Here is a 10,957-nt window from a genome sequence, read left to right on the forward strand (position 1 = left end):
TTCTAAAAAGCTTGGTGAATATGGGCTCTGATGTCTAGCCATCTGAGTCAGAGCGTCTCCAAACAGCATTCATGTTATAGGAGAGCTCCGGCAACGGGAATGTTAGCATCAGGGCCTGTATTTACAAAGCTTCTTAGAATTCTCCCATAGAGCTCCTTACTTGGCTTCAAAAGGCCTAGCTGGCAGTTCTAGACTAAAAGTGACTTAGGAAAGTTCTCAGAGCAACTCTGTACATAAAGTAAGGAAAGTTTATGTTTATTTATCATACAGATTTTATTACTTGTAACCCATTTCAGATTGATGGGAGCAAAATGGCTTAGCTTTTACCAGTTTACATGATTACAGGACAGTCTGTTTAGGTTGGACTTTTGCATAGTATGGAAGGAAGTAAAAGGACAGGAAAAACAAATTGGAAAGAAAAGCAGTGTTTACTTTTCTGTTCAGTGTTTGGAATAGTTTGAATAGTTCTTTCTGCCATTTTGTCCTCTGCTAAACTCTTAAGCCTCTTAAAAGTCCTTCTGTCTACTCTTAACAATTTTTACCTAAAAAGCAGTTTTTAGAGCTAAGATGTTTTATGAATCATTTTTATCTTTACTAAGATTTAGTCCCATATTTAAGAGAAAATTCTAAGAAAATGTCAGTACAGTGAAACCTTGGGTTACAAGCATAATTCGTTCTGGAAGCGGGCTTGTATTTCAAACACTCATAAACCAAAGCAAATTATTCCGTAAGAAATAATGAAAACTCAAATTATTTATTCCACAGTCCCCCCAACCCCCCCAAAAATATGAATAATTAACACAAAATATAAAGTAAAAATAAAACAAATTATATTGCACTTTATCTTTAAAAAAAAAAAAGGAAAAAAAAAATCCCGACAGATAAGTGTTTCCGTTTATGCCTGCAAGCGCTGTGTGTGTACATCTATAGTAAGCTCCCTCTCCCCCTTCTTGTCTTACACAGTTACCCTTCCTCGACTCTTTTCACACATGCACGCACACAACGGAAACACTGAAAAATAAACAAGAAATCTCTCTAATGACACTAACGGAATCTCTGCTGTAAAGTAAAAATAAAACAAATTAACCTGCACTTTACCTTTGAAAAGAATTGCGACAGAGCAGTGTTTCTGTGTAGAGCAGAAAGAACGTGTGTGTGTGAAGGTGAAAGTAGAAGGTGTTTGTGGGGCACGGTGTCCAATGACGCGCGCATACAGACACATGCTGCAGGCTGATACAGAGAGAGAAAATAGATCTTTAATCTCTCTATTGAGGCTATTTTTTGCGTTACACACGCGCTGTACACACGCATACAGACACAAAATAAAATGTTTTACACACACACATGTTGATACATGTTGATACTGCTGTCACGACTGCTCCGACCTTTTTTTCTTTGTTTTTAAATTTTAAGGTCATTCCCAGTAACTTTAAACTGGCAAATTCCTCACCATTGAATACATTAGTTATGATAGAGACACTCTTGTTTCTACTGGTATACAATATACTCACAATTCGATGTTTTTAAGTAAGATCATGAGGGAGAACAAAAAACGCAATGCGAAGTAGCGGACGTGACTCTGGCAGACGAGCTGAACACTTTCTACGCTCGCTTTAAGGCTGCAGCTAAGACGCTAGCGATGCTAATGCTAGCGGCGCTAAAAGCTGCAGACAGGAAGACACTGCCAGCACCGGAAACACATTCATCATCTCATAGCAGTTTTTAGAGCTAAGATGTTTTATGAATAATTTTTATCTTAACTAAGATTTAGTCCCATATTTAAGAGAAAATTCTAAAAAAATGTCAGTACAGTGAAACCTTGGGTTACAAGCATAATTCGTTCTGGAAGCGGGCTTGTATTTCAAACACTCATAAACCAAAGCAAATTATTCCGACTCTGGCAGACGAGCTGAACACTTTCTACGCTCGCTTTGAGGCTGCAGCTAAGACGCTAGCGATGCTAATGCTAGCGGCGCTAAAAGCTGCAGACAGGAAGACACTGCCAGCACCGGAAACACATTCAGCTCTGAGCATGACGTGAGGAGAGCCTTCAGGAGAGTAAACACAAGGAAAGCAGCAGGACCAGGCGGCATCTTAGGTTGAATCCTCAGAGCCTGCGCAGACCAGCTAGTACCTGTGTTCACAGAGATATTCAACCTCTTTATCTCAGTCGGTGATCCCCACATGCTTCAAAGAGTCCATCATTGTCAAACTCATCCTGCAATGATTATCACCCCATAGCCCTTACCTCAGTAGTGATAAAGTGCTTTGAGCGGCTGGTCAGATCTAACATTATAGAACTGTGCAGTGCATAAGAACTTTTGACCCAGTCATTGTTCAGATTGTCAATTACAGCTTGGAGAACTAGATCTTTCGCTGTCTCCTCAACTATTTGCTTGAGCTTCTGATCAGAGACTGGAAGAGATTTAACAACTAGATTCACATGCATCTTCACATCATTCTCTGTGCAACTCACATCTGAGAATTTGCATGTTAATGGTGCACGAGATAGTGCATCAACTATGACTATGTATTTGCCTGGAATGTAGACTAATTTAAAGTCATACCGTTGCAGTCTCATCATTAGACGTTGAATGCGTGGAGACATCTCATTTAGATTTTTAAATTTTTAATTGATTTAGATCAATTAAAGGCTTATGATCCATTTCTGCTGTGAACGATGGTAAGCCAAAGACATAGTCGTGAAATTTCTCAAATCCAAAATCGAGTCCAAGGCATTCCTTTTCGATTTGAGCATATTTGCACTCAGATTGCGTCATAGTGCTAGAGGCATAAGCTATGGGTTTCCAGCATTCAGGATCTTCTTGAAGTAAGACTGCACGTAATCCATCCCTTGATGCATCTGTGGATATTTTGATACTTTTAGAAGAATCAAAGTAGGTGAGAACTGGTTCTACTGTCAGTGTTGACTTGAGCATTTTCCATTCTTGCTCGTGCTTTATGATTCAACAGTTTTCTGAGGCTCGCAGTTTTTGCAGACAGATTTGGAATGAATTTACCAATGAAGTTTACCATTCCCATTATCCTTAGCACACCTGTTTTGTCCACTGGACTTGGCATATCCAGGATTGCCTAATTTTTGCTTTTGTCAGCTTCCACACCACGTTCAGACAGCTTGTCACCTAAAAAAGTCATTTCAGTGACACCAAACAGACATTTAGCTCTGTTCAACTTGAGGCTGTGTTTCCAAATTCTTTGAAGTAGCTGAAAAAGTTTCTGATTGTGTTCCTGCACTGATGACCCCCAAACCACTATGTCATCGACATATGCACGTACTCTCTCCAGTCCTTCTATGACATGCTCCATGGCAGGATGGAAGATTTTTGAGGCTGAGGTTATGCCAAAGGGTAGACATAAGAATGAATAACGTCCAAATGTTGTATTGAATGTGCAGTATTTGGTACTGTCTTCATGAAGCTTTAATTGCCAGAAACCCTGTGAAGCATCCAACATGCTGAAGTACTTAAAAATTCTTGAAAGAGCTGTTTATAATCAAATCTCTCTTTATCTCTCGCAGAACAATCTTAATGATCCAAACCAATTTGGATTCAAAGTGGCACATTCTACAGAGACTGCCCTTCTGTCAGTCACTGAGAAGCTCCATGCTGCTAGATCTGCTAAACTGTCATCTGTCCTCATCCTCCTGGACCTGTCAGCTGCATTTGACACGGTGAACCACAAGATTCTATTATTTATTCTTACAAGCCTTGAAATTTGTGGAACAGTGTGGCAATGGTTTGCTTCTTACCTAAAAGAAAGGTCATATGAGGTAACATGGAGGGGCTCTACATCTGCCCCACGTAGACTCTCTACTGGTGTCCCGCAGGGCTCAGTACTTGGTCCTCTTCTGTTCTCCCTCTATACCCGGTCTCTTGGTAAGGTCATATCATCGCATGGATTCTCATACCACTGTTATGCAGACGACACCCAACTTGTTCTCTCCTTTCCTCCCTCTGACACTCGGTTTCCACCCGGATCTCAGCATGTCTGGCAGACATCTCATTCTGGATGACTGCTCATCAGCTGAAGCTCAATCTCAGTAAAACCAAACTGTTGTTTATCCCTTGTGACTTATCCCCACGTCAAGACCTTGTGATACCCCTGGACAACAACCAAATCACTCCTACAGCCACCGCCCGCAATCTTGGGGTAACCGTGGACAATCATTTGTCATTTTCCCCACACATCGCTAACCTTACTCGCTCTTGTCAATTTTTTCTTTACAATATCAGAAGAATTCGCCCATTTCTTTCTTCACAGGCGACTCAGGTGCTTGTTCAGTCCCTTGTTATTTCAAGACTGGACTACTGCAACCCACTCCTGGCAGGCCTGCCTCTGTCCACGATGCGTCCTTTGCAACTGATCCAGAATGCAGCAGCACATCTCGTTTTTAACCTTCCCAAGTTCTCCCACACCACCCCACTCCTCCGCTCCCTGCACCTGTAGCTGCCCGCATCAAATTCAAAACAATGACGCTTGCCTACAAAGCTAAAAATGGCCCAGCACTCACTTACCTCTCTGCGCTAATTACACCACGCACTGCACCACGTTCCCTCCGATCCTCCAGCACTGCTCGCCTCATCCCACCATCTCTCAGGGATTGAGGGCGGCATTCATCCAGGCTCTTTTCTGTTCTAGCACCTAGGTTGTGAAATGAACTTCCTCTAGATGTCCGTACATCAGAGACTTTGACTATCTTTAAATGACGACTCAAGACGCATCTGTTTCTTCAGTACTTGGACTAACCCCCCCAAAAAAAAAAAAAACCCTCTTACCAGTTGTGTTGGACTATCGGCACTTAGTTATTAACCTAGTTAACCCAGTGTAAGTATGTATTCAATGATGTAAACATTAAAGCACTTTTTGTAAGTCGCTCTGGATAAGAGCGTCTGCCAAATGCCTAAATGTAAATGTAAATGTAAGTACTGTGCACCAGTCATTTCTCTTGTGATCTCCTCACGCTTTGGAATCTGGTAATGCTCCCTTTTTATGTTTGCATTCAGGTCTTGAGGATCCATGCATACTCTCAGATCACCGTTTTTCTTTTTAACACAAACCATTGAGTTTACCCAGTCTGTAGGTTCCTCCACTTTCTTGACTACCCGTAGAGCTGTCATCCTGTCAAGTTCGTTTTTTAATTTCTCCTTCAGTGGCGCAGAAAACCTTCTTGGAGCATGAACTACAGGGTGAGCACCTTCTTTGAGCTGAATTTTGTAAATGAATGGTAGAGCTCCCAGTCCTTTGAAAACATCATAAAATTAGCAAACAATGTCATTTGCAGTGTCCTGTATTGTTGCTGTAACATCATGGCTATCGATGCAGTACACCCTTTTCACCAGTCCTAAATCCTCGCAGGCTTTGTCACCAAGGAGAGACTGATGATCATCTGGGACTACAACAAAGAGCAGGTGATAAGTTCTGTTCTTGACACATACTTTGAGTCTGCACATACCTTGTGTTTTTATGTCCCGTCCATTGTAGGTTTTGAGCGACACATGGTTTCTTTTTATGTGGGGCTTGATTTTCATTTCCTTTAAATCACTTGTGCTTATGAGATTGGCCTTCGCTCCTGTATCAAGTTTAAACAGCACAATTGTTCCATTGACCTGCAGCGACACGATCCAGTTGTCCTTAGACACACAGTTCATATCAGAATCATTTCTTTCTTTTGTTCCATACTCTTGCTGTACTATTTTTGCACCACTACTGATCATGCCCACAAAGAAAGTGTCTGACAATTCAGTCTCTTCCACAACGTGAACATTTGTTGATTGCTTTGCTTTTTTCTTTGAAAAACATTGCTTAGCAAAATAATTAATGCCTTTGCATTTTGCACATTTTTTTTTTCCAAATGCTAAGCATTGTTTAGGTTGATGCTTTGGACCACATCTTTTACAGCTGAAAGAATCTGTGCTTGATTTCGAAGTGGGTTTTTGACTCCATCTTTTCGTTTTGTGAGTAACAGCGCCAACTACAGGACTGTCAGCAACAGAAGTACTTTCCTTTTTACCGAAAGTTTTAGAATGCATCAAAGCAAGTTCGCTTGCATGGCAAATCTTGACAGCACCATCCAATGTAATGTAAAAGGACTGTATACTTCAATTGCTTGAGGTCCGCCAGCTGCTATCTACATTACCGGTGAGTTTCAAAGATTCCGGTAGTTTAACAGCATCCATCTCTGTTGCATCAAAAGACAGTATACTCCTGGTACCATGTGGTGTTTGTTGAATAAACACTCTTGGAATTAAATGTATAAACTGGCGTGTAGCCTCTTTATTTGTCAACACTCAAAACTTTCTTTTTACCACGGCGTAGGCTCTCTTCTACCACCGTGTTCTAATCTGTTATTCTTATATCTCGTTTAGCACTACTGCCATCTAGAGGACAATAACAGTAATCACTACACACGTGACGCTCGAGGCAAACAGGATAAACTAAACCATGTGTACACTTTGGAACCCTAGGTGTTCACTTGCCAGTACACCTCACTGTAATCCTGCTTCCTGTTGTATTGATCCTGTAGTATTGATATTAAAGGTGCAGAGCTCACTGTCATGGTTAACATAAAAACAAAATCAGAACCTTTTTAGATGAGTTACTGGAACTCTCAATCTATCCTGAACCTGGGTGTATGATGACTCCTGCACAAACTTTAACACTTAGGGCAGAGATGAGAAAAGTAGAATTTGGGTCAAATTATTAATAGTAATGAATAAGAATGCTTCTTCAATGTTATGACAAATTTAAATGTTTTTTGTTCTGTTTTATAAGACACACAGATCCGGACAGGGTAATGCTCATAACATTATATTTGTGGTGATCACAATTGTTACAAAAACACAATTATAAAAATAACATTAAAATTTCCATGCAAAACACAATACAGTGGAACCTCGGATAACGAGTAACACGGTTTACGAGTGTTTCGCAAGACAAGCAAATTTAATTTATTTTTATTTTGACTTAAAAAAACGAGCGTTGTCGTGGTTTACGAGCACCGAGTATCATGTATAACGCATGTGCTTCTTGTTTTGACACAGAGCGTCGCGTCATCACAACTGAGCCAACGGTTTTTCCTCTCTTGCGCTGCGGTTATTCATTTCCCCTGCTGGGTCTTAGTGCTCGTCTCTTACTGGTATAATCAATCCGTGTGTTTTTCTTTCTCTTGCGCTGCAAAGTGTGTGTGTGTGTGTGCGCGTAATTTGACACCGCACCAATTTACACACAAACACACACGCTCTCTTTCGTGTTTGAGTGTGTGTTATGTGTGTGTTTTTATTTCTTTTGCACTGCAGAGTGTGTTATGTGTGTGCGCGCGTAATTTGACACCGCGCAGGTTCGCACACACTCTCTCGTCGTTAGTGTCTGTCAGTGTTTGAGTGTTGCACCGTGCCGGTTCACTCTTTCTCTCTCTCTCTCTCTCTCTATCCCGCCTTTAACAGAGAGGGGATGCTTCACAGCATTTTTGTGGGCTGTGGAACGGAAAATTTTCTATTTTCATTATTTCTCATGGGGAAATGTGCTTTAATTTACGAGTGTTTTGGAATACGAGTCCACTTTCGAAACGAATTATGCTCGTAATCAGAGGTTTCACTGTATTTATAAGCAGTGTTGGGTGTAACTTAGTGTTGTTAATGTACTCAGGTTACTTTTTTGATGTAATGAGTAATCTCATGTGTAAGATCTGCCCTTTTAGTACTTAATTATGTAGTTACTTTTTCAAAAATGTAATCCATTATCCTGACAATTTATGCAATCTGTGAGACAGACAGCAGTCATTCCCAATCCGTTATTGTGTTTTTGTGTGTGTGTGTGAAAGTCGTCCTACAAGCCCCGCCTCCAATAACCCGCCCTCCTCTGTTATTCCTGCTGTTATACCCTTATCCCTTATTTTTTGCTGTTTGACTAGAAAGCTGGAAACCTAATCACAGGCCAAAACTTGCTGTGAATCATGATGAACCGTACTTACGGCCACTGCGTGAAACCGCGTAGGTGAGATAGGGGTATTAGTAGGTGAGATAGGGGTATTAGTAGATGAGATAGGGGTATTAGTAGATGAGATAGGGGTATTTGTAGATGAGATAGGGGTATTGGTAGGTGAGATAGGGGTATTAGTAGGTGAGATAGGGGGATTAGTAGGTGAGATAGGGGGATTAGTAGGTGAGATGGGGGTATTAGTAGGTGAGATAGGGGTATTAGTAGGTGAGATAGGGGGATTAGTAAGTGAGATAGGGGTATTAGGTGAGATGGGGGTATTCGTAGGTGAGATAGGGGTATTCGTATGTGAGATGGGGTATCCGTAGGTGAGATAGGGGTATCCGTAGGTGAGATGGGGGTATCAGTAGGTGAGATGGGGGTATCAGTAGGTGAGATGGGGGTATTAGTAGGTGAGATGGGGGTATCAGTGGGTGAGATGGGGGTATCAGTGGGTGAGATGGGGGTATTGGTGGGTGAGATGGGGGTATTAGTAGGTGAGATGGGGGTATTAGTAGGTGAGATGGGGGTATTAGTAGATGAGATGGGGTATTAGTAGGTGAGATAGGGGGATTAGTAGGTGAGATAGGGGTATTAGTAGGTGAGATGTGGGTATAAGTAGGTGAGATAGGGGTATTAGTAGGTGAGATAGGGGTATTAGGTGAGACGGGGGTATTAGTAGGTGAGATGGGGGTATTCGTAGGTGAGATGGGGGTATTAGTAGGTGAGATGGGGGTATTAGGTGAGACGGGGGTATTAGTAGGTGAGATGGGGGTATTTGTAGGTGAGATGGGGGTATTAGTAGGTGAGATAGGGGTATTAGTAGGTGATATAGAGGTATTAGTAGGTGAGATAGGGGTATTAGTAGGTGAGATGGGGGTATTAGTAGGTGATATAGAGGTATTAGTAGGTGAGATAGGGGTATTAGTAGGTGAGATGGGGGTATTAGTAGGTGAGATGGGGTATTAGTAGGCGAGATAGGGGTATTAGTAGGTGAGATGGGGGTATTAGTAGGTGATATAGAGGTATTAGTAGGTGAGATAGGGGTATTAGTAGGTGAGATAGGGGTATTAGTAGGTGAGATAGGGGTATTTAACAGATTATGGGCCAAACTTTACTGAGTGATGATGGTAGAATAATTATAAAGGTCTTGACTAAAACAACATGCATGAGGAATCACAAAGGCGTTTTTATTTTCTGCAGCATTAAAGTGTGAATAACTTATATAGTAAAAGTCCTACATCAGTAAAGTTAAATGAATTACTTCTACCAGATTCAACTTTTATAACTTCACAATTTTAAAAAATCTGAAGAGGTGACATTTATTCCCTCTGATATTGGGAAACGGCAGCGGGTTGAGCGAGGTCATGTAGGGGCTTTTGCTGTGTTAAAGTGCCCCCTAGTGGTGTTCACTTGCCAGTACACCTCACTGTAATCCTGCTTCTCTAGACACCTTTAACTGAAATGTCTCTTTAATAATTCACTAATAATAATAATAATAATAATAATAACAACTGTACAACACGAGATGATCTCATTGATGACATTTTATTGTTGATGTATGGATGTTTTGTTTGTGTGATATCAAAGTGTGATCTTTACACCAGTCTGTTGTTTAACAGCTGAGCGAATCAGCAAAGACCTGACACCCAACACAAACTGTTCAATTTTAACAACACAAACATCCCAAATAGAAAAAACACCACTCACACACATAAACCACTTAGTGTCTCACAATGGAAATGACAGAACGTGTGTGTGTGTTGTATGCGTGTGTGTTGCATGCGTGTAAACTGCATTACTACTGTAACGTGTGAGTCTGAAACACAGGACACAACAGAAATGCAAATAAACTTAATTATCTCACACACACACACACACACACACACACACACACACACACACACAAGTTCAGTGTCAGGGTGAAATGTGACCCCTTCACACAGACAAACGGCGACACAAACACATAACATATAAGTGTAAAATAATGCTAACAGCAAAACTGTTTATGATAAAATAATGAAGAGTATAAAAATATGAAAATACACAAAGTCACAAGCGCAGGTGTAACACTAACGTCCCTCACTTCACTGCGCAGGCACTCACATTCCTTCATTTCACTTCGTACTTCATGTACACGTGCACACACACACACACACACACACACACACAAACATACAGAGTGTTTAATGCTGTTTTCTTTTTTTATTAATCAGATATTATAATACTGGATGAGTTACTGAGTTCACACACACACACACACACACCTGAATTGTACAGGAACCTTCTGTGTGGGCGTGTCTCAGTCTTACAGGTAGGTGCATCATTAAGTCCATGCACACACACACACACACACACACACACACAACTGTAGAACTGTAAAACTATTCTAAACGGGTGTAGACTTTCATGAACATGTAATGTTAGTGATGTAGCTAGCAATGCTATTAGCTTAGCTAATGATGGCCTTTGTTTGAACACTTCCATAAATGGACTCAAAGACACGCCCACATTTCAATCTATGCCAGACTCCCAACTGCCTGAATAAAGGGGCGGAGTCTAGGCAGTGGAACAACAAAGAGGTTCTGGCCTTCTGGTTCCTGTCTGTTTTTAGACATGCCTCTATCGTTGCTATAGTAACGGATGTGGCACTGTTATGGTGCTGAGAGGTGGAGTCAGTGATGTAATCTGTGATCAGGAATTTTGGAAATGAATCAGATTTGTGTGTGAATAAAAAAAAACACTGTAACAACAGGAAACATCAGACTTACCAAACACCTAAAGATAAACAGTATACAAAAAAAGGAGTGTGTGTGTGTGTGTTTGGGGGGTACAGGGACAAACAAACACGAGGTTTAGAAGAAGGCAAAAGAAAGAAAGTTATAAGAAAAGAAGTGATGAAGTGATGAAGCAAAGAGGAGGTGATGTCACCGGTACTTGCAGTGGAACGGTTCTGAAGTTT

At 41.0% G+C, this 10,957-nt stretch overlaps 1 protein-coding gene across 1 annotated transcript in view; it reads right to left on the reverse strand.

The window, feature by feature from the left end:
* Positions 1 to 10,811: 10,811 nt before the first annotated feature.
* smarcc2 (SWI/SNF related, matrix associated, actin dependent regulator of chromatin, subfamily c, member 2) overlaps positions 10,812 to 10,957 on the reverse strand; it is a 23,075-nt gene continuing 22,929 nt past the window's right edge. The window contains exon 26 of the mRNA XM_053498357.1: positions 10,812 to 10,957. This exon is cut by the window's right edge and continues 734 nt beyond it. The gene's annotated coding sequence lies outside the window, so the exon portion shown is untranslated.

The sequence above is a fragment of the Clarias gariepinus genome, chromosome 6, assembly GCF_024256425.1.
Source record: "Clarias gariepinus isolate MV-2021 ecotype Netherlands chromosome 6, CGAR_prim_01v2, whole genome shotgun sequence".
Taxonomy (NCBI): domain Eukaryota; kingdom Metazoa; phylum Chordata; class Actinopteri; order Siluriformes; family Clariidae; genus Clarias; species Clarias gariepinus.